Source organism: Ovis aries, chromosome 6, assembly GCF_016772045.2.
Source record: "Ovis aries strain OAR_USU_Benz2616 breed Rambouillet chromosome 6, ARS-UI_Ramb_v3.0, whole genome shotgun sequence".
NCBI lineage: Eukaryota > Metazoa > Chordata > Mammalia > Artiodactyla > Bovidae > Ovis > Ovis aries.
Window position 1 is genome coordinate 34,120,957 of NC_056059.1, and position 22,840 is coordinate 34,143,796.

Here is a 22,840-nt window from a genome sequence, read left to right on the forward strand (position 1 = left end):
TGGCACTTATCTATTCTGGAAGGTACTTCCTAGCAAACTATATACTGACAAGAATATAGGAGAGCAACACAAGTGTCAATGTGGAACACAAAATGAGTTAATACGGTTTCCCATTTTACTGGGGTCAAAGGCTCCCAGCATGCGCTGATTTAATATGGGCATTAAAAAAATGGTTATGATTTTGACACACAGAGTTATAAGAGGGCACATTCTAATCAGAGGAAATAGCATTATTAGAGAAAAGACAAATTTAAAGCTAGCCAGGGACATATTAGTAACATCTCAAATGCTAAAATTCAGCTATGTCCTTAATTAACAGGCAGTGGGAAATAATTAAGAGTCTGAGAAAGGACATATCAGAGCTATAGTATAGGAAGCTTACTGCATGAAGCCTTGAATGAGAGAAAGAAGAGATGATGACTAGAGCTAAAAGTTACAGTCCTGGCAAGAAATTTAAAAGAGATATTTTTAAAATAGTAAACCAATATATTTCTTTTCCCCCCAGTAATTCCTTGGTCCTATGTGTCTTGTGAGTCTGCCATTAATTGTTTAAATGGTATTTATTACTTTGTAGGAAACCACATCATCAAGTGAGGAATAACACGAGTCACTATTCAACGTTGAGGTTCAAATAAGACTTAACTGAGACCCCAGCAAAAATAGTCTTGAAAAGTTGTGTGTGGGAGGGGTGTGTATGTGCACACGCATGCGTGCGTGTGTGCGTGCACGTGCATGATAGGGAGAGATTTTCTAAATCCTCAAATTTTCCCTTTTCATTTCACAGGAAGATTTTGGTAAACTGAGCGCAAAATTTTTTTATGGGCCATATAGTAGAGTTGATGTAGTATATAATGCTATGATATCAGAGCAGAATTTCCTTCAAGAATAAGGGGGAACAAAAGTGAGTTGGGAGACAGTGAATAAACTTGAAGACAATTGTTCTGAAGCAAAGATGATTGCTGATTTTTCTAAAAAGGGACCAAGACTAATACCACCCCTCTTCCTAAACTGCAAGAAAATTTTCCCTTGTATGGCACTCGGGGCCAACAAGGGCAACCCTCATAAAATAAAAATATGTTTACACAAGGGAGGGCATAAGATGGCATTCGGTGTATTACAAACTTCAAATAGAATGCTTAATAAGAACTGAAGGATTTTTTAAATAAATTGAAAGTGCAAAATACTGCTTCTTTGCTGCACTGAGTAAGAAGCATTCAACATTACTGCCCCTGAATCGAACACTGTAATTTTATCTGATCGAAAACAATCTTTCTTTTATTTCTCAAAGACAGTAGGCTCAGTAGATGTAAATATCAGAATCAACATGGTATTTTACCAAATCTGGCTTTCTGAGAAGTAGAATATATTACTTTCAACTTTGTTCTATAACAGTACAAATTCAAGCATAAGTGAAGAATAAGATCTTTCTATTTCCTGAAAAATGCTTCAATCTAATAACTTTTGGAGATCTGCCTTGCCTATTCTCTGCTAAATATAAGACTCTGAAAAGGAACATGGGCAATCAAAAAGATGTTTGAGTGCCTATTATGCTACCTGTAAAGAACACGCGTATGCCAGGGAGATAGGATTCTCAGATTGGGTATCATATTCAGGTCATTAGGTTTGACATTTCATCTACAATAAAAATTACATATGCTGGTAAGACAAGACCTAGCCAAGTGGGAGGAGGTTCCCTAAGTGGTGTCTGTAACATTACCATATAGATGGAGATATAAATATAAATGAAGCATGCTATCACTTGTTGAATTGTATTTGATGTTGAGACAGTTTAAGATTTCTGTATATTGAATATGAAAGAACAAACAGAAAGTATCTGTTAAGATTATACACCAGCTAGCATATTTAAACTTAAGAGAAAATAAAAATCACTAATGGAAAGATGATAACTTTAATAAATACAAAATAATAATATATAATTAGACAAAGATAAGTGCCTTATAATTTAAAGCTGATGGAACTGTGAAAAGGAAACTCTTTATTAATTTTAACATATAGAATTACACATTGTTTTTCAAAATACTGTCTTAAAAATCACTCTAGTACTTAAGTTGTACAAAACATGTATGGTTTTGAACAACAATAAAGTTTAAAATACTTAAGGATATTAACAATGATAGATAAACACGGGGTCATTCTGCCTAAAATGGTATCTTTTTCTGTAAGGCAAAATTATACAAGTAGAGAGAGACTGAAAATGAGTGAGGTCGGAGCTGGAGGCAGGTTGATTGGGTAATATTCTCTAGCGGGGACTGAACTCCTCCTGGGAGTTCAGTTCAGTTCAGTCACTCAGTTCAGTTCAGTCACTCAGTTCAGTTCAGTTGCTTGGTCGCGTCCGACTCTTTGTGACCCCAGGGATTGCAGCATACCAGGCCTCCCTGTCCATCACCAACTCCCATAATTTACTCAAACTCATGTCCATTGAGTTTGTGATGCCATCCAGCCATCTCATCCTCTGTTATCCCCTTCTCCTCCCGCCTTCAATCTTTCCCAGCATCTGGGTCTTTTTAAGTGAGTCAGCTCTTCGCATCAGGTGGCCAAAGTATTGGAGTTTCAGTTTCAGCATCAGTCCTTCCAATGAATATTGAGGACTGATTTCCTTTAGGAGTGACTGGTTGGATCTCCTTGCTGTCCAAGCAACTCTCAAAATATTCTCCAACACCACAGTTCAAAAGCATCAGTTCTTTGGCACTCAGCTTTCTTTAAGTTCAACTCTCACATCCATACATGACTAATAGAAAAAACATAGCTTTGAACAGATGGACCTTTGTTGGCAAAGTAATGTCTCTGCGTTTTAATATGCTGTCTAGGTTGGTCATAACTTTTCTTGCAAGGAGCAAGTGTCTTAATTTCATGGCTGCACTTAACATCTGCAGTGATTTTGGAGCTCAACAAATAAAGGCTGCCACTGTTTCTACTGTTTCCCCATCCATTTGCTATGAAGTGATGGGACCGGATGCCATGATCTTAGTTTTCTGAATACTGAGTTTTAAGCCAACTTTTTTACTCTGATCTTTCACATTCATCAAAGGCTCTTTAGTTCTTCATTTTCTGCCATAAGGGTGGTGTCATCTGCATATCTGAGGTTATTGATATTTCTCCCAGAAATCTTGTTTCAGCTTGTACTTCATCCAGTCCAGAATTTCTCATCATATACTCTACATCTAAATTAAATAAGCAGGGGGACAATATACAGCCTTAACACACTCCATTCCCGATTTGGAACCAGTCTTTTTTTTCCATGTCCAGTTCTAACTGTTTCTTCTTGACCTGCATATAGATTTCTCAAGAAGCAGGTCAGGTGATCTGGTATTCCCATCTCTTGAAGAATTTTCCACAGTTTGATGTGATCCACACAGTCAAAGGCTTTGGCACAGTCAATAAAGCAGAATTAGATGTTTTCTGGAACTCTTTTGCTTTTGTTTTATCCAAAGGATGTTGGCAATTTGATCTCTGGTTCCTCTGCCTTTTCTAAATCCACCTTGAACATCTGGAACTTCACAGTTGATACACTTTTGAAGCCTGGCTTGGAGAATTTTGAGCATTACTTTCCTAGCATGTGAGATGAGTGCAATGCACAGTAGTTTGAGCGTTCTTTGGCATTGCCTTTCTTTGGGATTGGAATGAAAGTTGCCCTTTTCCAGTCCTGTGGCCACTGCTGAGTTTTCCAAATTTCCTGGCATATGGAATGCAGTACTTTAACAACATCAACGTTTAGGATTTGAAATAACTCAACTGGAATTCCAACACTTCCACTACCTTTGTTCATAGTGATGCTTCCTAAGGCCCACTTGACTTTGTATTCCAGGATGTCTGACTCTAGGTGAGTGATCACAATATTGCGGTTATCTGGGTCATGAAAATCTTTTTTGTATAGTTCTGTGTATTTTTGCCACCTATTCTTAATATCTTCTGCTTCTGTTAGGTCCATATCATTTCTGTCCTTTATTGTGCCCATCTTTGCATGAAATATTCCCTTGGCCTCTCTAATTTTCTTGAAGAGATCTCTAGTCTTTCCCATTCTATTGTTTTCCTCTATTTGTTTGCATTAATCACTGAGAAAGGCTTTCTTATCTCTCCTTGATATTCTTTGGGACTCTGCACTCAAATGGGTATATCTTTCCTTTTCTCCTTTGCCTTTTGCTTCTCTTCTTCTCACAGCTGTTTGTAAGGCCACCTCAGATAACCATTTTTCCTTTTTGCATTTCTTTTTCTTGGGGATGGTCTTGATCACTGCTTCCTGTACAGTGTCACGAACCTCTGTCCACAGTTCTTCAGGCACTCTATCAGATCTAATCCCCTGAATATATTTGTCAGGAAGGAGTGATCAAATAGGAACAGAAAGGGTGTAGACTAGGGACTGACAGACTATATGTGAATGTTTCAGCCTTTGTGGGCCACACAGCTTGCCCCAACCACTCAACTCTCTTTCTATAGTGTAAAAGTAGACAATTCATAAACCAAGGGGCAGGTTTTTGTTCCAATGTATTATATTGGTGGATGCTAAAATGCGAACTGTATACAATTTTTTATGTCATAAAATACTACGTTTATTTCAACCATTTAAAAACAGAAAAAGCATTTTCAATGGTAGGCCTTAAAAAACATGCAGCAATTGTGTATGGCCCACTGGTTGTACTTTGCTGAACCCTGTTCTAGATCAAATATGATTCCTGATTTCCTAACAAAGGACCCACCACTATCATCCTCTACAGAACTCTCTGAAGACCAGCATACCCCAGACCAGGGGTAGGAATAAAGAAATTTAATAGGAACTTTTCTAGTACACAGTATCATATGAAATATAAGGAAACAACATGCAAAAGCTAAGAATTAAAGAAATTACTCAGGACATAAAAGTTGGAGTAAAAGTAGATGGGAACTAATATTCTGGAATAAGCTTAGTGGGATAAATAACAGGAGACTTTGACACAGTGGGGGAAAAATAAGAAAACGTGGTAACGAAATTAAATTACTAAGAGGAAATGATACAATAAAGATGATGGAAATAAAAATATTCATCATCATCATGCTACTAAGAGACACAGTTTATGCAAAGAATTTGAGTCTGACTACCTGGCTTCAATTTTGCCTATCAATTTTGGGGGGAAATTATTTAAGCTATGTGTCCCAGTTTACTAATCTATAGATTAAGGATTTTACCTGCCTCAAGAAATTGTGTGAGGATTAAATAAAGCAATACATGTAATTCAGATGGAAGATTACCCAGTATGGCAAGCAGCCTATAGGTATTTCTTAGTATTAATGATATTTTATCTATGTTATTTTGTATCTATACAATGATGACTTCAAGAAAAATACACTTATTTAACATTTTTAAGATTAGGAAATTAGATACCTTTTTTTTTACTCTTAAATATATGTAAATTTAGTAAACTTAAAAACTTTAAAATGAAATTAGCAAAATTAACCTAAAAGTGTAAAGATGAAAACTATATTCAGGTATTATTTCTTAGGTAAATTTATATAGGAGAAAACAAAAGGATCTAAAAGATCTGTACCCTCTTTTTACCTGATTATTCTGTGACTATGGGACTGCTGACAAAGATTTGTCTAGTCAAAGCTATAGTTTTTCTAGTAGTCATGTATGGATGTGAGAGTTGGACTATAAAAAAAGCTGAGTGCCGAAGAATTGATGCTTTTGAACTGTGGTGTTGGAGAAGACTCTTGAGAGTCCCTTGGACTGCAAGGAGATCCAAGCAGTACATCCTAAAGGAGATCAGTCCTGAATATTCATTAGAAGGACTGATGTTGAAGCTGAAACTCCAATACTTTGGCCACCTGATGCGAAGAACTGACTCATTTGAAAAGACCCTGATGCTGGGAAAGATTGAAGGCAGGAGAAGAACGGGACAACAGAGGATGAGATGGTTGGATGGCATCACCGACTCAATGGACATGGGTTTGGGTGAACTCTGGGAGTTGGCAATGGATAGGGAGGCCTGGCGTGCTGCAGTTCATGGAGTCGCAAAGAGTCGGACACGACTGAGGGACTGAACTGAACTGATACTATAGTAGGACATGACCAAGTGACTAAGCATACAGCACATACTGTAATCTATTAAGTATGCAATAGATTATGTCTAAAAAATTATATTCACACCTTAAAATAGTTCATTGCTAAAAACTGGTAACCGTCATTTGAGCTGTCAGGAAGTCATAATCTTTGTAAGGGAAGGTTTGATACTGTGAGAATTACCAAAATATGATGGAAAGACACAAAATGAGCAAATACTGTTGAAAAATGGTGTCAATAGACTTTTTCAACTCAGGGTTACTACAAATCTGCAATTTGTAAAAACAAACAAACAAACAGAAACCAAAATACAAAAAAAAGCACTATCTGCAAAGCACAATAAAGTGAAGCTCAATCAAATGAGGTGTGCTTGTAAGTGGAAGAAGAGGGACTTTTAAATATTTATTAGAGACACATGTCCCTATAAAAAGAAATCAATGGAAGGAGTAAGGTTAAAATACAGAAGGATGGAATGATAAGCCAAAAGACATTCCAAGGAAGGTGGCAGCAAATGAAATTTACAGTAAAAATGAAGAAACAGTTTGACAAGAGGAACGTGTCTTGCATTTAAGAGAAGGGAAGACAAAAAAAATATGTGAAAATGCAGGTAGATTGATGGATCTGACTTCAGAAAATGAAGAAGTTCCTGTTTTATAGCATTTATTTGTAGTTAGTCTTCTCAGTTATACCCTCATCATTGTGTAATATTTCATGAGATTTAAAATTTTTACTTAAAATATATTTATTTATGTCTCTAAAAATGCTTTGGAAAATGGGAAATAAATATGTGAACTTATAGGCAGATAGCATGTACAACAAAGAATAAGTAAATTTCTGAAAAGAAAAATAAATTTTTATTATTAGAGAAAGGACAGAATAAATGATTAAATAACAGACATTTTATAAAGTAGAAATTAGCATCTCAACAGTCAGACTAGATAGCATCTGAAGATGATATTGCAGGGAAGCAAAATTTGCCACTCAAAAATATGCCTCTTTGGCATGAGGATTTATTTAGGCTGATTGTTTTTAAGAAACAGGCCTCAGGAAGGTGTTCTTGCTACCTGCCCCTAACTGCCTGAAATATTTTAGGTAAAGAGCCTGTTCCTGGAACAGGAGTATCACCAGAAATAACACGTGAAGAATACTGGACTGGTGTGGTGGGGGAGACTGACAGGGCCTAGAGGTCAGAGTCCATCATGTGTCCACTGTTTTTGCATGGCCCAGCTAACAGCTGTCTACCAAATATTTATTTTTCTATCTCTCTGTGAATTGCTTCCTCCCCTTTAAAATCCTAAACCACTTAAACCACTACGTTCTACATCTTGTTTTATCTTTAGCTGAAGATTGTATTTAAAGTGAGAATTTCAGCCGTAAGTGAGTTACTCAATTTTCCTGAGTCTCTCCAATGTATCCATGCTATATTAAACTTTCATTTGATTTGGTTTGCTATTAAAATTTTGTTTATCTATTTTATGTCAATTTAATGTTTAGACCAGTGAGAAAAAGTTGGAAGGATAGAGGAAAATTTCTTCCTCCCCAACTACAGCCTTTATTAATTTTTAAATATTTTCTTATTTTCTTTGTATTTCAATTTGTTTTTAATTCTTGTAATGGGAAATTTCAAGCATATTCAATAGTAGAATAGTATAATGAACTCTTATTGGGCCATAACCCAAACAATTACCAATTCATGAAGAGTATTTTTTATCTATATTCCCAACTATCTATTGTATATTATTTGTAAGCAGTCCCAGATGGCACATTAATAGTTAAGCATTATTTCTAAAGGATAAGAATCTTAAAAATAGTTTATTATCACACCCTTAAATATTTATAATTAATATTACTATATTCCTTAGTATTAGTGTTCACTTGTTAAAAATGATTGTAAGCGCAAGTTTATATGATTCTAGCTAAATATGGTCTTGTTTGTGAATTTCCTTTATTGGAAAATTGTCATTTATTCCTAATTGAATATGTTGATATTTCCTTAATTTCAATAGCTTCTGTCTTACCTTCAATGTTTTGATTTGCACACATCTTACAGATTTTAACAGTTTCAGTAAAAGACTAAAGGAATAAAGGGAGGTATGTGTTCAAATATATGAGGACCACGCAAGGAGAAGAGAGATATAATACGTACCATGTCAGTCAACAAGACAAAACCAGGATCATTAGATGAAAATCAGGAAAGCTGACCTTCTCTACATGTCCATGACTCCCAAATTATATGCTTATCTCTGATATCACAACAGAAATACAGGCTCATATTTACAAAGTTCTTCACAACTTTAAACGAATACCTGGAGTGCATCTCAAACTTACTCTGGCAAACTGAAAATGATGGGATATTGTTTTAAGCATCTAGGTTTCAGGATTTTTTCTTAAAGCTATAAAAGTTAATGGAAGCATATATTGTTTGAACAATAAACATGACCTCTGGAACAAAACTGTCTGGGATTGAATCCTGGGTTTGCTACTTAATAGACTGACTATGTGTGACTCTCTGTGTCCCTGTTTATGCATCTACAATTGGAGATTATGTTAACATAGTACCTAGAATGGTTTAAAAAATTAAATAACTTAGAATTATGCCTGACATAGCTTCAGTACTTTGGTCACCTGACACGAAGAGCTGACACACTGGAAAATATCTTGATACTGGGAAACATTGAAGGCAGGAGGAGAAGGGGATGACAGAGGATGAGATGGTTGGATGCAAACTCAAGGGACATGAGTTTGAGTAGCCTGGAAAATGGTGAAGGACAGGGAACCCTGGCATGCTGCAGTCCATGGGGTTGCAAAGAATTGGACATGACTTAGCAACTGAACAACAACAAAAACAAAGAAAAATACTGAAGGAAAATCAAGCATTGATATGATTTCATCATCCAATTTCAAATCATAGTAAAGCCTTTGTAATTATTTCTTTCTTTTTAAATTTCATTTTTTATACTGTCTGATAATAAAGAGGTTGTAGAGAAATATGGTTTATTTTTAAAAATATAAATTTATTTAATTGGAGGCTAATTACTTTACAATATTGTATTGGTTTTGCCATACATCAACATGAATCTGCCACAGGTGTACACGTGTTCCCTATCCTGAACCCCACTCCCACCTCCCTCCCCATACCATCCCTCTGGGTCATCCCAGTGCACCAGCCCCGAGCATCCTGTATCATGCATCGAACCTGGGCTGGTGTTTCATTTCACATATGATATTATACATATTTCAATGCCATTCTCCCAAATCATCCCACCCTCACACTCTCCTGTAGAGTCCAAAGACTGTTCTATACATCTGTGTCTCTTTTGCTGTCTTGGATACAGGGTTATTGTTAACATCTTTCTAAATTCCATATATATGCGTTAGTATACTGTATTGGTATTTTTCTTTCTAGCTTACTTCACTCTGTATAATAGGCTCCAGTTTCATCCACCTCATTAGAACTGATTTGAATGTGTTCTTTTTAATGGCTAAGTAATGTACCACAGCTTTCTTATCCATTCATCTGCTGATGGACATCTAGGTTGCTTCCATGTCCTGGCTATTATAAACAGTGCTGCGAAGAACATTGGGGCACACGTGTCTCTTTCAATTCTGGTTTCCTCGGTGTATATGCCCAGCAGTGGTATTGCTGGGTCATAAACTATTTTTCATTAAGTTACCTCCACCCAGCTCCTCAAGGGCAGGAGCCCAGCCTGTGAGGCTCACTGATAGAATTCAAGCTCCCAGAACTGTGTCTGCAATTATTTCAAAAGCTCAATAAATTTTTGCTCTATGAATAAATGAGTCTCAGTTGGAAAAAAAAGTATGTTAGAGCAATTATAGGTATATAAAAATAAATTAGACTTCCTTGAAAGGTACAAGTGTCCCATCACTAATACAAGAATTATCTCTAAGGGTTGCTATGGTAAGGATTTTTGCACTGTGTATACTGTAGCATTATAAATTCACTTACATTATGAAGACATTCAATTCTATATTCTATGATATTATGTGACCATGAGAGTAAAGTATGCAATTAAAACAACCCTGAATTCTAGATAGATATACTTTTATTTGCATCCTCAAATAATTTATCCCTCTGCTAAAGAATATGTTGGAGAGTATTAGAAAACTTCATGTTTGAAGAAATGAAGTAGTTAGATGTGAAAGTGTCCTGTCTAGGAATTTACTGTACCAGTTAAATCTTAAAATATCCCTCATTTAATATCTTTACTATTTTTTTCATTAGTATCAGCATGGTATATTTTCCTTCATCCATTCACTTTTTAAAAATTAATTTAGTTTTTATTGACGGGTAATTGCTTTACAGAATTTTGCTGTTTACTGTCAAACTTCAACATGAATCAGCCATAGTTATATATATATATCTCCTCCCCTTTGAAACTCCCTCCCATCTCCCTCCCCATCCCACCCCTCTAGGTTGATACAGAGCCCCTGTTTGAGTTTCCTGAGTCGTACAGCAAATTCCCATTGGCTATCTATTTTACATATGGTAATCAAGTTTCCATGTTACTGTTTCCAAATATCTCATCCTCTCCTCCCCTCTCCGCATGTCTATAATTCTATTCTTTATGTCTGTTTCTCCACTGTTGCCCTGTAAATAAATTCTTTAGTACCATTTTTCTAGATTCTGTATATATGTGTTAGATTATGGTATTTTTCTCTTTCTGACTCACTTCACTCTGTATATTATACAGGTTCTAGGTTTATCCACCTCATTAGAACTGACTCAAATGTGTTCCTTTTTATGGCTGAGTAATATTCCATTGTGTATTTATACCACAACTTTTTATCCATTCATCTGTCAATGGATATCTAGGTTGCTTCCATGGTCTAGCTATTGTAAATAGTGCTGCAATAAACAATGGGATACATATGTCTCTTTCAATTTTGGTTTCCTCAGGGTATATGCCTAGGAGTGGGATTGCTGGGTCATACGGTGGTTTTATTCCTAGCTTTTTAAAGAATCTCCATACCATTTTCTACAGTGGCTATATCAATTTCTATTCCCACCAACAGTACAAGAGTGTTCCCTTTTCTCCACACCCTCCCCAGCATTTACTGTTTGTAGACTTTTTGATGAGGGCCATTCTGACCGGTGTGAGGTGAGATTTCATTGTCATTTTGATTTGCACATCTCTAATAATGAGCGAGGTTGAGCATCTTTTCATGTGGTTGTTAGCCATCTGTATGTCTTCTTTAGAGAAAGTCTTTTTAGGTCTTTTCCCACTTTTTGATTGGGTTGTTTGTTTTTGTGGTATTTAACTGTATGAGCTGCTTATATATTTTGGAAATGAATCCTTTGTCAGTTGTTTCATTTGCTATTATTTTCTCCCATTTTGAGGGTTGTCTTTTCACCTTGCTTATAGTTTCCTTTGCCATGCAAAAGCTTTTAAGTTTAATCAGGTCCCACTTGTTTACTTTTGCTTTTATTTTTGTTACTCTAGGAGGTGGGTCATAGAGGATCTTGCTTTGTTTATGTCATCAAGTGTTCTGCCTGTTTTCCTCTAAGAGTTTTATAGTTTCTGGTCTTACATTTGGGTCATTAATCCATTTTGAGTTTATCTTTGTGTATGGTGTTAGGAAGTGTTCTAATTTCACTCTTTTACAAGTAGCTATCCACTTTTCCCAGCGCCATTTATTGAAGAGGCTGTCTTTGCCCCATTGTATATTACTGCCTCTTTTGTCAAAAATAAGATACCCATAGGTGCATGGGTTTATTTCTGGACTTCCTATCTTTTTCCATTGGTCTATATTTCTGTTTTGTGCCAGTACCATACTGTCTTGATGACTATAGCTTTGTAGTATAACCTGAAGTCAGGAAGCTTGATTCCTCCAGCTCCATTCTTCTTTCTCAAGCCTGCTTTGGCTATTTGTGTTTCCATTTGAATTGTGAAATTTTTTGTTCTAGTTATGTGAAAAATGCCATTGGTAATTTGATAGGGATTACACTGAATGTGTAGATTGCATTTGGTAATATAGTCATCTTCACAATATTGATTCTTCCTACCCAGGAACATGGAATATCTCTCCATCTGTTCAAGTCATCTTTGATTTCTTTCATTCAGTTCAGTTCAGTCACTCAGTCATGTCTGACTCTTTGCGACCCCATGAATTGCAGCACGCCAGGCCTCCCTGTCCATCACCAACTCCTGGAGTTCACTCAAACTCACGTCCATCGAGTCATTTAGTGTCTTATAATTTTCTCTGTTCAGTTCTTTCTTCTCCTTAGGTAAGTTTATTCCTAGATATTTAATTATTTTTGTTGCAATGGTGATTGGGATTGATTCCTTAATTGCTCTTATTTTTCATTGTTAGTATATAGAAATGCAAGTGATTTCTGTGTATTGATTTTGTATCCTGCAACTTTGCTAAATCCACTGATTAGCTCTAGAAATTTTCTGATACCATCTTTAGGGTTTTCTGTGTATAGTATCATGTCATCTGAAAACAGTGAGAGCTTTATTTCTTTTCCAATCTGGATTCCTTTTATTTCTTTTTCTTCTCTGATTGCTGTAGCTAGGAATTCCAGAATTATATTGAATAACAGTGGTGAAAGTAGACACCCTTGTGTTGTTCCTGATCTCAGAGGAAATGCTCTCAGTTTTTCACCATTGTGAAAAATGTTTGCTGTAGGCTTATCACATATGGCCTTTACTATGTTAAGGTAGGTACCTTCTATGCCCATTTTTTGAAGAGTTTTAATCATAAATAGGTGCTGAATTTTGTTAAAGGCTTTTTCTACATCTATTGAGATGGTCATGTGTTTTTATCTTTTAATTTGTTAATATGGTGTATCACATTAATTGATTTCCATATATTGAAGAATCCTTGCATCTTTGGAATAAACCCAACTTGATCATGGTGTATGAGCTTTTAGATGTGTTGCAGAATTCTGTTTGCTAAAATTTTGTTGAGGATTTTTTCATCTATGTTCATCATGGATATTGGCCTGTAGTTTTCTTTTTTTGTGTTGTCTTTGTCTGGTTTTGGTATCAGGGTGATGGTGGCATCATAGAATGAGTTTGGAAGTGTTCCTTTCTTTGTAATTTTTGAAAGAGTTTTAGAAGGATAGGCATTATCTTCACTATTTTACATGTAACATTTTGTGTCTCTTGGCACATATCACAGTGTGCAATGAATATATTTAACTACATAATAATTTATGATATTTTCTGATTTTCACCTGTATATTTTAAGGATTAAAATAGGATGTAACTAGATGGCTTCCTCAATAACAGGAGACTTTAGAACATCAGGTGGGAATGAATTGTAGTCACTAAAGGAAATCAATGTAAAACTGTGGTCTGCAGTCTCTAACTTATTACCACAAATAGTTTCACTTCAACTGAATAATTAACTTTCACTTGGAGGAAAATGAAGCTTATATGGAATGTTAAAATCCCCTCCTTAATCAAACATGATAGAATAATACTTGTCGAATTCCAAAAGGTAAAAATGCTATTTTTTCAGATTGATTCATATAACGGGAATGTAAATAATCCTAAAACTAAAAATATAGCATAACTTATAATGCATAGCTTCTAAAAATTATCCTGAATCTGAAAATCTAAACAAAAGCTTAGAAAATTTTATTATCACAGTCCTAAAAGACTGTTATTAAAAATTACAGATTTAGTATTTCAAGTCAAATGTATTTAATATTTTGAAGATTATTTGTAAAGCTATAACAAATACTCTAAAATGAATCATCTATTAACTTCCTGTTTCTCTATTATGTTTTTCTCATCATTATACAATATTTTAAAATATCAAACAGTTTGTCATGAGGGGTAGAATATTGTGATTTATAATATATTTATGTACCTACATATATATACACATATATGATATTTACATATTATGCATATGTAATATGCATATGCCCTGGAGGAGGGCATGGTAACCTACGCCAGAATTCTTGCTGGAGCCTGGTAGGCTATAGTCCATAGGTTCATAAAGAGTCAAACATGACTGAAGTAACTTAGCACACATTTACATGTATAATATGTATTATACATGTATGTGTATATATATGTAGGTACATAAATATTCTATATATGTATGTATATGTATACATATATATGTATGTATGTACGTATTTGGATATTCAGATGACCAAAATGTATTTCTTATATATATCTGGTCTTTATCCACAGTTCCTGGCTCCCCAAATCCTTGGAATTTCCTGAGTCACAAGAACCTTGGTAGTATCTTTTGTTGTAATATTGGGCTCTTGTCTTTAATTCCTGAAAATGCTTCAGAGTTTCAGAGCTATAAATCTGAAAGAGATGTTTTATTATTCATAACAAGTCCTATCCACCACAACTGGATTTATATTAATGAAGATAACTTTGCAAAGTACCTACAGATGGGAGCTGGTTACCAGGAGCACACACTGTGAAGAGAGGGTTGTAACTTTCAGTCCTAGATTTTGATTTGATTTCTAGGGAGGGTAGAGGGGCTAAAGTTTGACTCAATCACCAATGATCAATCAATTAATCAAACATGGCTACATAATTAAGCCTCCATAAAAATACAAAAGGAAGGGGGTTCAAGGACCCTCCACACTGGGGAGCCAGAATACACCATGTGTCACCATGCCAGGCCCCAAATGCCACGAGGACAGAGCTCCTTAGGTTTGAACCTCGCCCTGTGTGCCTCTTCATCTGGCTATTGATTCATATCCTTTAATACCCTTTTTAACAGACTGGTAATCTAGTGACTAAACAGGTTTTCCTGAATTCCATGAGTTGCTCTAGGAATTAATTGAACCCATGGAGAGTGTGTCATAGCCTGTGTGTATATGTATATAACATATATAGTGTGTTATAGCCTGTCAGTCAGAGGTACAGGCAACAACCTGGACTTGCCATTGGTATCTTGAGCTAAATGGGAAATACCGGAACCTCCAAATTGTAGCTAGACTCTCAGAAACACAGCTAACAATCTCAGTTTGCAACTGGCACCTGAAGTAGATGGTTGTCTTGTGGGAAGGAACCCTTTGGCTATGGCTACTGATTCTATCTTCTGGTGTCTAAAATGGCTTGGTGTTGTATGGGAAACTGTCCACTTTATACACACACTGCAACTGATTCTCAGAGCACTAAAAGGAAGAAAATTATCTAATTTGCAAAACAGGCCCTGATGTCTAAAATAAAAAATAATAATTTTGTATATACTATCTATGCAGTTTTAAGGAATAAAGAATAATTCATTATTTCTTTGCATCCATGGAAGAACGATTTAATAGAAATCATTTAATTTTACAAATTCAATAAGAAACATTTTATGAATCCCCAGGGCAAATGAAATTTCTCCTCAGTGAACTTTTTTCAGGAACTCTTTCCTTTTCAAAACAAGAACCTGTAGAGAATACTAGTCTCAATGCACAAGCTAAAAAATTGTAGCTGGCAAATTTGTACAAAAGGGTTTTAGGAAATAAATTGTATTGCCCTTAGTTTTAATCACTATTCTTGCCTACTGCAAATCTGTATTATATATTAGGTAACTGTCTAGTTTCACATAATTTTCCTAATTTAATTTTCTAGGTTGTAATTATCAACTCTGCTCTTAAATGCTACATCAAATATTTGTGATATTTTTTGCATTTTGCTAGAGGTATTGAAATACAGCTTTTATTAATCAAGAATGCTTTAGGACTCCAATACTCCACTCCTCTTAAGATCCCCACTACAGTGAATACATATATTCCCTCTCTGAATTCTCCTGCCTCTTATCTTTTTTACTTTCTGTTCAACGTATGTTAAAAGAAAAAAAAAAGCAAATCTCAGGCAGCGCATTTAGAAAGATGATTTAAATTCTCTCACTCTAACTTGCTTCTCCCACAAATTGAAGAAATAAATCCTTCTCAAATGGCTATTCTGAGGAAAGCATATAGCACAATGCTTAGTACAAAAATAGAGGATTAATAAATAGTAGTTGGATCATTTCCCTATGCGGTTAAATCTCCCAATATAGCAATTTTATCTGCATTTCTGGCCACTTTCCCTAAGGATGTTCTCCATATGACAGCAAATTTGGAAGAGGCTTACAAGACTCTTCTTTAACAATATTCTCCTACCTACCACTACCTCTCCCAATTGCTTTCTTTCCCCAAACTATTGAGTTATAGAATATTGCTTTAAAACAAAAGCTTTTTTAAGGGAGCAGGATCACCTGGGATTTAACGTGGATTTTAACATAAATGAAATTTTGTATTTGCATCCTAGACAATGCTTCAAACTATCTTACAACTAACCAGGATAAATATCCTGGTTTATAATATTTAGGATATTTTATTATAATATATTATATAATTAATATATAAATTATGTTTATTATATTTACATATAACATAAATATATTATACAATTAATTTATAATATATTTAAATACCATACAATATATTTGAATAAATTCAGAGTACAAGGTTTAAAAAAAAATCTTGTCATTCCATTCTGATAATTTTAATTTATTTGAATGCAATTTATTTAATAAGATAGTGAAACACTATTTTTTATAATAGATCCTTATAAACTGTTTGAGAAAGCAGTGAAAGTGAAAGTGAAGTCACTGAGTCCTGCCCGACTCTCAGCAACCCCATGGACTGCAGCCCACCAGGCTCCTCCATCCCTGGGATTCTCCAGGCGAGAACACTGGAGTGGGTTGCCATTTCCTTCTCCAGTGCATGAAAAGTGAAAAGTGAAAGTGAAGTCGCTCAGTCATGTCTGAGCTCTTTGCGACCCCATGCACTGCAGCCTACCAGGCTCCTCCACCATGGGGTTTTCCAGGCAAGAGTACTGGAGTGGGGTGCCATTGCCTTCTCCGGTTTTGGACAATACTGCAGCATGAGTTCAGACTGAAAACCTGAATCAGTACTGGCTTACAGTTCACATTCTCAGGGAAGTTCTTTTTAACTCCCTCCACTCAGTGCCAAGGTTGAGAAGTGGAAGTTTCTTTTCTGTCCTTTTCTGTGGGAAAGTTTATTTCCCTTTTAATTTTACATTTACCTAAGTTGTAGCCTTTAAGTGTCCTAGCTTTTTAATTGGGTCCCTTTTTCCTTACCATGGGTTGTTTTCTTTGTTCTTCAGTGATGCATAAATTATGGTATAAAACTGATAGCATCCTAAAATTAATCAAATATGTACATCAAATGAAACAGTATCTCTCTAACATAATGATAAAAAGTGACAAGAGTAAGATTAAGCAAATAAAGAAAAAATGAAGTTGTAAATTCCTGTCTTTTGTGGAGGAGACACCTAATCACATTTCTGCTACTGAATTTCAGACATGGTAATTTTGCCTGAGTATCACTTCCAAAATTGGTGACAACATGGGAGAGAATTTAATGGACACAAAGAATACCAATGTTCTTGGCTTCGAAGTTTTGGAGGTCTCTTTGAAATCTAGACTCATGACTACTACAGGGATTATCAAATATTTGAGATTTGTTAATCCTAGTATGATGGTTTTCTAATCTTCTTCATTTAAAATGAACTGATGACTGCTATGCATTATCAAAATAGACCATATTTTATAAACTCACAGTCATCAATGTAATAAATTGACTAATTTTTTAAAAAAGAATCAATCTCACTAGTTATATTCTAAAATTTTAGAAATTAAGACATAGATAAAATAAATAACTTGTAGGAAATCATTCAAAATAACAAGAACAAAATCTCAAATTCCTCAAATCATGTAAGGTAGTGAACATATAAGAATATATACAACAGACACATGTACCCATGCATGTTTAAAAAAGGAATAAGAAATTAGGAATGAAAAAAGTTTTACATTTTATTTTACTGTATCTCCATTACTTCCATTCATGTCAAACAGGGAATAAAGTGGTATAAAAGACCTAAAATAGTAACAGTAAAAATTTAAAAATAAATGAATGTGAGAAAAAAGTGAAAGCAAGTAAGAAGAGAAGGAAAATAAAAAGTGAAAAAGATGAAGGAAGGGAGAAATGAGAGAGAGAGAAAAGAGAAAGCTTGGTTAAATTTTATTAATAATTTTAAAGGCAAAGGAATCTCCTTGCCTATAATTCAACATTTGGAACACAGTAGAGTTCCATGATGGGAGTTAGAAGGGTTTTATAAGCAAACATCAGTCAGTTCAGTTCAGTCGCTCAGTCTTATCTGACTCTTTGTGACCCCATGAACTGCAGCATGACATAGTCTATACCTGGTTACTAACAAGAGAAAAATAACATAAATAATTGCCTTCATCCAGTACCGAGGACATTTACGTGTGAATATCTTTTGCTTCTCCTTCCCCAACTCCCTCTCTTCTTCCTTATCTTCCTCTGTCTCCAGCTTTACTTTGCTTCTCTCTCTCTCCTATGTGTATATGTAATATTTTTATTGAATTATTACTTACTTGAATATAAGTTGTATGATGTTGTTCAGTCAATCAGTCATGTCCAACTCTTTGTGACGCCATGGACTGCAGCAAGCCAGGCTTCCCTGTCCTTCACTATCTCCTGGACAGAGCTTGCTCAAACTCATGTCCATTGAGTCAGTGATGTCATCCAACCATCTCATCCTCTGTCATCCTCTTCTCCTCTTGCTTTCAATCTTCAGGCAGATGCTTTACCATCTGAGACACCAGGGAAGTCCTCAATCTTTTCCAGCATCACGGTTTTTCCCAATGAGTCAGCTCTTTAGATCAGGTGGCCAAAGTATTGGAGCTTCAGCAGCAGTCCTTCCAACGAATGGTCAGGACTGATTTTCTTTCGTATTGACTAGTTTGATCTCCTTGCAGTCCAAGAGACTCTCAAGAGTCTTCTCCAACACAGCATTTCAAAAGCATCAATTCTTCAGTGCTTGGCCTTCTTTATGGCCCAGCTGTCAAATCCATACATGACTACTGGCAAAACCACAGCTTTGTCTACACAGACCTTTGTCGACAAAGTAATGTCCCTGCTTTTTATTATGCTGTCTAGGTTTCTCATAACTTTTCTTCCAGGGAGCAAGCATCTTTTAATATCATGGCTGCAGACATTTTCCACAGTGATTTTGGAGCCCAAGAAAATACAAGCATGAGTTTGAGCAAGTTCCGGGAGATGGTGAAGCACAGGAATGCTTGGCATGCTGCAGTCCATGGGGTCACAAAGCAGCAGACACAACTGAGCAACTGGACAAATTCTATAGCGAGGAAGAATTTTACCCTCTCTCATTTGATAATTAATAATTATTTTTATGTCGGTAGCGTCTCAAGGGTTTCTGTTTTATTCAATAGGCAACACTTTGTTCTATCAGTATTTATTTTGTTGCTCAAAGTGTCTTAGATTTGATCAGTGAAGATTCTTCAGGCTAGCCTCACTATTTTTTTTTGACAACAACCCTTCATCTTTTGAGTACTGGTTTGTAAAGCAGGCTTATGTGTAGACTCAACTTGGACTTTTGCTGCTCCACCCCTGAAACCAATCATTATTCCAAGAGCTCTGTGTCTTTCATATTTAAAATCTGAGTGCCTAGTGCAAACATTGCGTCTGGATGTCATTGCCTCCTGGTTCTCTCAAAAGACTAACCTAGGAAATATGTGTATTTTTTTTTCATAAGCACACATACATAAAAAGACACCCATTTACATCAATTTTTCTCTATCTATTAAAAATCAAAAGGTCATGTCAATGCCTCGAATTTGAACCCAACATCATAGTGTCACTCTGCCCTCACTACTTCCATATTGGTAAATCTCTAACAGTGTGGAGTCAATGCCCATTATCATTAGTATAATTATTTGCTTGCACATTTCCTGTGTAACCAACCTCCAACTCTTTTACCTGCTTTCTCAACCTAATGAGTCCTCAGGCCTACAGGTGATGATGACACCTCTTAAGTCCTGAATTCTCTTTGTTCCTGGCTTTTCTGATCTAACTTCAAAAGAATGGAAAGAAAGAGAATAGAGGAAAGAGATTGAAAGGGAAGAATAGAAGGGAACAAAATCAATTAATATTTTTCAAAGAAAAGAAAGGAGAACAGAAGATAAGAAAGAGGAAGAATGAGAGCAAAAACTTTCACTTGGATAACAATATCCAGGGCTCTTCAATCTTTTAAATACAAATCTCCGATTTGAAAATCTGGAATTTAGTTTCACACACAGATAAAGCCTCAGCCCAATCAGGGCTAATCCCCAAGAAATACAAACCTAAACTATATTAGGAAGAAAATTATTTCATTTTTCGTATTAATTGTTAACCTAGACTTTATACATTCTAAGAGTTAAGGAGTTAAGTCTCTAAAATGTTATATATTTTAAGATTAGAAGTAGTATTTTTCCCCTTTTACATGTGAAATCATCTATTCTAAACCAATAGTTCTATCATAAAGGTAACTACTTCCACATAACTGTCCCAATATCCCAAGAAATGTTTAGATGCTGCTTTGAAATGAGCACCCAAATCTAGTCTTTACCCCAAGAGAAGACATAAGTAAGTGTAACTGCCTGTATTTGTTTGCTCCACTTGAGTGTGAACTCCTTGATGGCAGGGATGTTCATCTCATTCATTTTCATATTGTAACACTAACAGATGTCTTAGGGGGAAAAAAAGTTGCTCAATAAACATCTACCCAAAGAATGAACAGATGAATTCTTCAGACATCATTCTAGTGTCAGAGCAATTGTGAATCAATCTGAAGTTACAAGGAGTTTTCTACTGCTGTAATATTAGCATTTTCATATCCCAGTGTCAGTTTCCTAATTTAGATTCAGCCCTGCATTGTTCACACGCTTACATTAATGCCCTCTCTGACCTTTTGTACATTATAAGAATTCTTATTCATTTTATATTTGTGTGGGCTTTTTATTGACTTCCTAAATTAATAAGCTATACACTAGTCACCCTTGAACTTCATTTTATTTAGCTACCAAGGTCATTTGAACTATGCAAAATTCATTTCTCTAATAGAACAACAAACCAATTTGAACTTCTGTCACTTTTAAAAATGATGAATATACTCCTTATTCATTCCCCAGGTCTCTTTATGAGATAATTGAATGCACTGGGTTTCCATTTTGATAAAATCTGCAGTTGTTTCAAATTCTGTATTCAGTTGTACTACGTGAAAAGCTTTGGTGTCTGTTTTATCTTTTAATCTTTAAAACAGCACATAAACTCAGTATTTTCATCTTCATTTTAGAGTTGAGATATATGAGTTAAGATATTCTCAATGATTTATCCAAAATCAACAGAACCAGCAAGTGCTTGAATGGCTGCTCTGACTCAGGGGATCAACTCTATGTCATGTGCCTTTCACTGTCCCACTTATCATTTCTCCAGTTTTTCAATTTTGAAATGTTTCAAACCTACTTAGAAGTGGAAAAACTAATTCAATGATGATTGGTATAATCTTCATCTAGATCACCCAATGTTACCGCTTGTTTCGTCTCTTGCTCTTATCTGATTTTCTTTCTCTCATGCTCTCTCTAGATGGATACAGACAGATACACACACACACTCAAAGACACAGTTTTTCAAGTAGTTGCATACTATGATACTTCATGCTTAAATAATTCAGTATGTATCTCTGAGGGGCTTCCCTGGTGGCTCAGAGGTTAAAGCGTCTGCCTGCAATGCCGGTTCGATCCCTGGGTTAGGAAGATCCCCTGGAGAAGGAAATGGCAACCCGCTCCAGCACTCTTGCCTGGAGAATCCCATGGACGGAGGAGCCTGGTGGGCTACAGTTCATGGGGTCACAAAGAGTCGGACACGACTGAGTGACTTCACTTACTTTCTTACTTATGTATCTCTGAAGAACAAGGACATTGTATGTTGTTTGCATACATATTACCTATATAATATCCTTTCCAGAAATAACCTTAATCAAACAATGAGGAAACTATCCAACAAAACCAGATTTAGAAGTGTTCTACACAACACAATATAGATAGAATCTTCAAAAATATTAATGGCACAAGACATCCAAAAAGAAGGAAGGACTATTTTAGATGAATGAAGATTAAAGTACCATGAAAATAAAATACATGAATCTTAACTAGATCTTATGCTGAAAAAATAAAATTAAAAAAGCTGTGAATAACATTTTAAGGACAGTCAGGAAAATGTGAATATAGGTGACACATTGTACATGCCTGCATGCTTAGTCACGTCTGACACTTTTGCAATTCCATGGATGGTAGCCCGCATCCATGGGATTTTCCAGGCAAGAATACTAGAGTGGTTTGTCATTTTTTCTTCCAGGGGATCTTCATGATGACTCAGGGATAGAAACTGTGTCTCCTGCACTGGCAAGAAAATTCTTTGCCACTGAACCAGCTGGGAAGCTTCAGTGGCATATTAGATGATATTATTCTGTTATTCACTCCATTGCTTATCAAAACCAAAGGAAGTATTTCTAAAGCACTGATTTTTACAATATGTATCTCTACATATTCAGATTCAAAATACAAAAGAATTGTATGTTCTTTATTATACATATACACATATAAAGAGCCACAGGGATTATATGTTTTTGTTATTTTTGTGTATATAGTTTGTGAATGTCTATTTCATGTCTACTCATGATGCATCAACCTTTTAGATAGAGCAATGGAAAAAAATGAGGTATATAAAATGTTTTAACAGATTGATATGTCTAATAAAAAAGATAACCAAGAACAATTTAGTTTCCCAAACTTTGTTGTATGTTCAAATCTTTAACTAGTCATTATTTATATTAGCAATTTATGTTAGACAATTTGTTATTTCCTTTCCGAGAGTGGGTAAATAGTTAATTGCTTTTCTTGCTATATAGAAGG

The 22,840-nt window shown here is 35.4% G+C and overlaps 1 protein-coding gene across 5 annotated transcripts in view; it reads right to left on the reverse strand.

The window, feature by feature from the left end:
* Positions 1–22,840, reverse strand: part of CCSER1 (coiled-coil serine rich protein 1) — a 1,491,420-nt gene that overhangs the window by 424,157 nt on the left and 1,044,423 nt on the right. The window lies entirely within an intron of this gene.